General features: G+C 49.5%; 1 protein-coding gene across 1 annotated transcript in view; it reads right to left on the reverse strand.

The window, feature by feature from the left end:
- Window positions 1–5,494: 5,494 nt before the first annotated feature.
- Window positions 5,495–6,431, reverse strand: part of LOC101327360 (NACHT, LRR and PYD domains-containing protein 7-like) — a 120,962-nt gene continuing 120,025 nt past the window's right edge. The window contains exon 10 of the mRNA XM_073796167.1: window positions 5,495–6,212. The gene's annotated coding sequence lies outside the window, so the exon portion shown is untranslated. The remainder of the gene's footprint in view (window positions 6,213–6,431) is intronic.

The raw sequence follows: 6,431 nt of genomic DNA on the forward strand, positions 1-6,431 counted from the left end.
CTGCGTCAGCCCTGCGTGTGGTGCCGGGGTACACAGGTTCTAGGTCCCAGTCTCTGCCTCCACAGTCACTCAAAACTTAGTGAGGGAAACGACAAAAAGGGCATCCTTGTTTTCTGATTCAAGTGTGTCTCAGGGATGAGAGAGGGAGATGTCTGAGGGGACTTCTGTCTGGGTGAAGGCGCAGGCCTGCCCCACCTGATACAGCTGCCATCCCCCCGCCATGTGCACGCCCACGAATGCACACATGTACTGTACAAACGCATATACTTATGCACACACCCACACGCATGGACACGTGTGGAGTGGGCGAGGGAGTTGATGAGACCACGACTGCACACGGAGGGTCCCTCAGGCTTTAGGTCCACCCAGAGGAACATGCAGGTCCCCATTTCCCACCCCTACTCCAGTTCATCCCCACTGGACGCCATGCATTCTCCAAACACAAGAGGACCCATCAGCTGTAGGACACTGTCCTTGATCTGACCTTCACCCCGTCACCTGGCTAATGCCCTTCAGGTTTGGGATTGGAGGCTGTTCATCCCAACAAGCTTGCAGTTGCTGCTGTAACGAACCCCTCACATAGGGGCACCAAACAACACAACTTATTATCCTACAGTTCAGGAGCTCAGAGGCTAACATGTTAACTGGGCTAAAATCAGGGGTCAGCAGGGCTGCGCTCCTTCTGAAGCCTCCAGGACAGAGCCCATTCCTTTACCTTTAGCAGCGTCTGGGGGCCGTCTGCATTCCTCGGCTCGGGGCCCCTTCCTCCGCCTTCAAGGAGAACTGTAGCCTCTGCAAATCCTCCCTCTGACTAGGACCCCTGCTTCTGTGGTCGCACCTCCTTCCCTCTCTCTCACCTGCCTCCTCCCTCTTACAAGGACCCTGGTGATTACATTGGGTCCACCTGGAACATACAAGCTCATTCCCCCCCCCCTTGAGATCCCTAACTCAATCACACCTGCAAAGACCCTTTTTGCACCTAAGGTAACACAGCAGTTGGCTCCAGGGCGTCGGATGCGGACATCTTTGGGGCTGTTATTCTGTCTACCTGAGCGGGTGTCGGGCCTCAGCACCACCTCCGCTTGTGGGCTCCTCTGGGCTTGAATGCCTCACTCTGAATTCTAAGTACCTCCTTGCAGGAATGTTTCCTTCTTCCACTAGCTTGTGAAATGATCAATGTTTGAGAGTCTATTCCTTGTGTCCCTAGAACCTCTACGTAAGAGGAGGTCGGGGAGGAAGCAGTGGAGACTGGAAACGCACCCCACAACCCGTTAACCCCCCCACCCCCACCCGGTGCTCAAAGTGACAGGAGGTCCCTGTGTGACAGGACTGGCTGCTCACCAGCACCGTGTCCTCCCTTCCTGGGCTCCCAGCGAGATGATCTCCCCAGCCTCCCTGCAGTTATGTGTGTCCTGGGATGAAGTTCACAGTGGCATGTGAGCTGGATGGACGGAGCTTCTTCCAAGCCTGGCCCGTGATCCTCCCACACAAGATCCTCACGGCTCTTCCCTTCTGCTGATGGGTATGGATGCCCTGGGTGACCTTGGACCCACACGCTGAGTGTGGCACCTGGTTCCCAGGATGACCCCATAGAGTAGAGCCTGCTGTACCCCTTGTATTAGTCAGATTTCAGGTTTCTCTAAAGCTGATGCTTTAACATGGGTCATACATGCATATGCTAGTGTGAAAATTAATACAGGGAAACCTAATTTAAAACGGAGTTGCGAAGCCCTAAAGGGGAGCTCTCTCACCCCTACCCTCTGCTGCAGCTTACTTTACATTCCTGGGCAGGAAGAAGCTTGATTTTCAGAAGGATGATTTTCTCCTCGCCCAGCAACAGCCCAACCAATGAAAAGAGCAACAGGCTAGCCAATGAGAAACAGTCACAACTTAGCCAATGAGAAACAGCACCAGCTCAGCTAATGAGAAACAGCAACAACTCAGCCAATGAGAAAACAGCCTCAGCCCAGCCAATGAGAAACAGCACCAGCTCAGCTAATGAGAAACAGCACCAGCTCAGCTAATGAGAAACAGCAACAACTCAGCCAATGAGAAAACAGCCTCAGCCCAGCCAATGAGAAACAGTCACAACCTTGCCAATGAGAAACAGCAAAGCTCAGCCAATGAGAAAAACAGCCTCAGCCCAGCCAATGAGAAACAGTCACAACCTAGCCAAGGAGAAACAGCAAAGCCCAGCCAATGAGAAACCACCACCAGCCTGACCTCTTGGTTTTCTCCAAGGGACTTTCAGTCAAAGCAGCCCCTTCCAGCTTCCTCCTTTTTCTCTGTAAAGTAACATTCCTCTTCCTTGTTCTCTGGACTTGACTGTGGTTTGCCATAGTTTGAATGTCCTGAATCGCAATTCCTCTGCCATTCCTAAATAAACTCATTTTGCCCGTAAAATAACATTTAATTTTAAGGTCGACACTGGACACACCTTTTCCTAGATGACCCGATAATATGCCTGAGTCACTTGCATTGTCCCCCCGCCTCCTCCCTCACTGCCCCCCACCCTGCCCCAGCTCCTGAGCAAGAATCCTCTTCCTGGGGTGCACTTATCAAATACAAACCAGTCAACCCAGAGTCCACACCGCACCCCCTCCTTTATGGGGGTCCACAGTCTGGGCCACGACCCACCTGCCCTTGTCACGCTAGGGCCAAGCACATGACAACTAGGGACGCCCCCTCCACCCCAGAACCCGCTGAAATCATTAATCCAGCCAATCCCATGCCTGCTTACCCTTTCCTGCCCATTCCTTCTTGTGGAAACCACAGTAAAGGCTCCCATTTTCCCCTCACTCCATCTCCTTCTTTCTGTCTCTGGTGCTTCCCTACGTGGCCCTGGTGGGTGGCATGCATGCCCCCTCCTCCTGGGAACTGTGATGAAATATCTTTTCAATGGCAGGCGTCTCCTGATCTGCTCACATTTTAGAATTAACACACAGTATTTTAAAGCACCTCCCTGCTGAGCTGGAATCAGCTTCACCTGTTTCATGGAAGAGGCTCTAATTCCTATCACGTGAGTCGTTACACTTTTGGGTCTATTGGCTGCAATAGTTACACAGCTGAAACGCACAGTGAGACGGCCTCCGCCCGGGTAAGGGCTTACCCTGCCTTGGCTGCGCAGAAAGCAGACCCCCATATCTGCCTAAGTCTGCTCGTCATCTTCTGTTCCACGTGCACAATGTCAGTCCGCCCAGTGCCCTCTGAATTCCACACCTGGGAGACCTCATGCCTCTCTCCCTGACCCCGCCCCCGCTCCATCACTGACACGTGGGCGGGCCTCATGGACGTGTTATATGAACAGATATAACCAAATATATTCTTTCCTCATGTCAGTTCACACAGATTTAGATCCGTCCACAACTGCCCACTTGATTACTTAGCCTTGTTGCTGAAGCTACAGGGCTTCTAAACAAGGCCGCTCCGTGCTGTCTCAACATGGAAACACTTGGGATCTGCACGACCACGTCTCCGGAGCGGGACCAGCTGCGCCGCCAAGGAGGAGGGGTCACCGGGAGCCCCTCGCCCGGAGAGCCCCGATCCCGCTGTGAGTGGGACGTGTAGGTGGTCACCGCCCTACTTAGGGGTCAGACCTGCGGTTCCCACTCAGATTCAAACGAAACGTTACGGCTTCCCTGGTGGCACAGTGGTTGAGAGTGCGCCTGCCGATGCACGGGACACGGGTTCGTGTCCCGGTCCGGGAAGATCCCACATGCCGTGGAGCGGTTAGGCCCGTGAGCCGTGGCCGCTGAGCCTGCGCGTCCGGAGCCTGTGCTCCGCAGCGGGAGAGGCCACAACAGTGAGAGGCCCGCATACCGCAAAAAACTAAAAACAACAAAAAAACGAAACATTAGCCTGAAGACCCGCTAGGAGGCGCCAGCATTGAGTTCTCAATTTTTTTCGTCTTGTGTATCTTTTTGATAGAAACATAAGAAACCTGCATGCCTGTTACAGGCCTGGTATTTAAAATGTTCTTATATATCTTAAGAATATTTTAAAAATTCAACCGAGATTCAGCCAGCTCTTAAAATGGTGCAATGGCTCTTTTAGTTCTATGCAAACATTAGCATATTTAAACTTTGTACAAACCCTCCACAGAATGCCCTATTCTTTTCACTTTTTTTTGAACAACTTTATTGGAGTATAATTGCTTTATAATGGTGTGTTAGTTTCTGCTTTATAACAAAGTGAACCAGCTATACATATACATATGTCCCCGTATCTCCTCCCTCTTGCGTCTCCCTCCCACACTCCCTATCACACCCCTCTAGGTGGTCACAAAGCACCGAGCTGATCTCCCTGTGCTATGTGGCTGCTTCCCACTAGTTATCTATTTTACATTTGGTAGTGAATATAAGTCCACGCTACTCTCTCACATCGTCCCAGTTTACCCTACCCCCTCCCTGTGAACTCAAGTCCATTCTCTATGTCTGCATCTTTATTCCTGTCCTGCCACTATGGTCTTCAAAACCTTTTTTTTTTTTTAGTTTCCATATATATGCATTAGCATACAGTATTTGTTTTTCTCTTTCTGACTTACTTCACTCTATATGACAGACTCTAGGTCCATCCACCTCACTACAAATAACTCAATTTCGTTTCTTTTTATGGCTGAGTAATATTCCATTGTACATATATGCCACATCTTCTTTATCCATTCATCTGTCGATGGACACTTAGGTTGCTTCCAGGTCTTGGCTATTGTAAACACTGCTGCAATGAATACTGGAGTGCAAGTATCCTTTTGGACCATGTTTTTCTCCAGATATATGCCCAGGAGTGGGTCTGCAGGATCATATGGTAGCTCTATTTTTACTTCTTTATGGAACCTCCATACTGTTCTCCATAGTGGCTGCACCAACTTACATTCCCACCAACAGTGCAGGAGGGTTCCCTTCTCTCCACACCCTCTCCAGCATTTATTGTTTGTGGATTTTTTGATGATGGCCATTCTGACTGGTGTGAGGTGATACCTCATTGTAGTTTTGACTTGCATTTCTCTAATAATTAGCGATGTTGAACATCGTTTCATGTGCCTCTTGGCCATCCGTATATCTTTTTTGGAGAAACGTCTATTTAGGTCTTCTGCCCATTTTTTCATTAGGTTGTTTGTTTTGATGATATTAAGCCTCATGAGCTGTTTGTAAATTTTGGAGACTAATCCCTTGTCAGTCACATCATCTGCAACAAATATTTTCTCCCAATCCGTGGGCTGTCTTTTTGTTTTGTTTATGGTTTCCTTTGCTGTGCAGAAGATTTTGAGTTTAACAAGCTTTTCTTCTTGAACTAGACAAGTTGATACTAAGCTCCATATGGAAAAAGAAAAACGTAAGAATACTTAGGAAAACACACGAAGAGAAGAGCTATGCGGGTAGTGGGGACGAGATCAACCAGAAATTAAAACACACCATACGGCCTCTGAGTCGTGAGGAAATAAGAAAGCCTAGATCCGTCTGCTTATTATGACAGAAGAAACACAAGAAGGACTGGCCGTGTTTTACAGGCATTTAAAAGTACTGGGATATTATAAACAATGTGATTCCACGTGAATGGGTGCGTTTGGGAGAAGAGACGCTTTTGCTATGGCATAGGGTCAGTAGCTGCTAAACTTATAAAGTGAAAATTTAATAAGGAGCAGGATACGTACAAACTCTCAAAGTACCTCCCCACGGACCAGTGATTAATTACAAAGGGGAAATAACAGCCTTACTCTGGAGAAACCTGGGGCCGAATTAACCAAGTCAGGAAAGACCCAATCACCAAAAAGGAGAAACAAGGACAATATGGCTTGAGTGGTATTCCACCCCAAAATGCACAACTGGCATCTAACCAGGAAGTGCTTTGGGCAAACCTCCTGCTCTGTGTGTATCACGCTTCCTTTCTCTGCAGGGTCTCCCCTTCCTCAGGAGCCCTCAGTCACGTCTCTCATCAACCCCAGTATGACCAAGGCTGTGAAGGAAAGAACCCAACATCTCCATTCGTGAGCTTGTTTTAAATCTCATTAACCCAAACAGGATTCCATGATCTAGGAGCGTTTGGAGATGAACACAAACCACTGAAGTGGGGGGAGAGGAAATACCTTGGGCGGGAACCATTGATCTTCTGACCGTCCAGCTCGAAAGCCAGCATCGGGCTCGCGGCACTTGATGGCGTATTTGGACCGTGTCTGGAGCTCACATCTGGGGTTTATGACGCGCAGAAATTGTTTTCTGAAAAAGGAGACGTCACGCATCTCATTTGGGATGGTAACAGAGACTGACGTGTAGGGAAACAGCTGCTCTGCTTCCTGCGAAACCTTTAGTGTTGAAACCCGCGCTGGGGGTGACGGGCACCTGCCCGAGGTATCCTTAGTCGGCGTCGCCTCCCAGGCTCTGTCCTCTTGTCCCTCTGCTCACACGGGGTGGGCAGGAAAGTCTCCGTGATTTCGA

The sequence above is a fragment of the Tursiops truncatus genome, chromosome 19, assembly GCF_011762595.2.
Source record: "Tursiops truncatus isolate mTurTru1 chromosome 19, mTurTru1.mat.Y, whole genome shotgun sequence".
Taxonomy (NCBI): Eukaryota; Metazoa; Chordata; class Mammalia; order Artiodactyla; family Delphinidae; genus Tursiops; species Tursiops truncatus.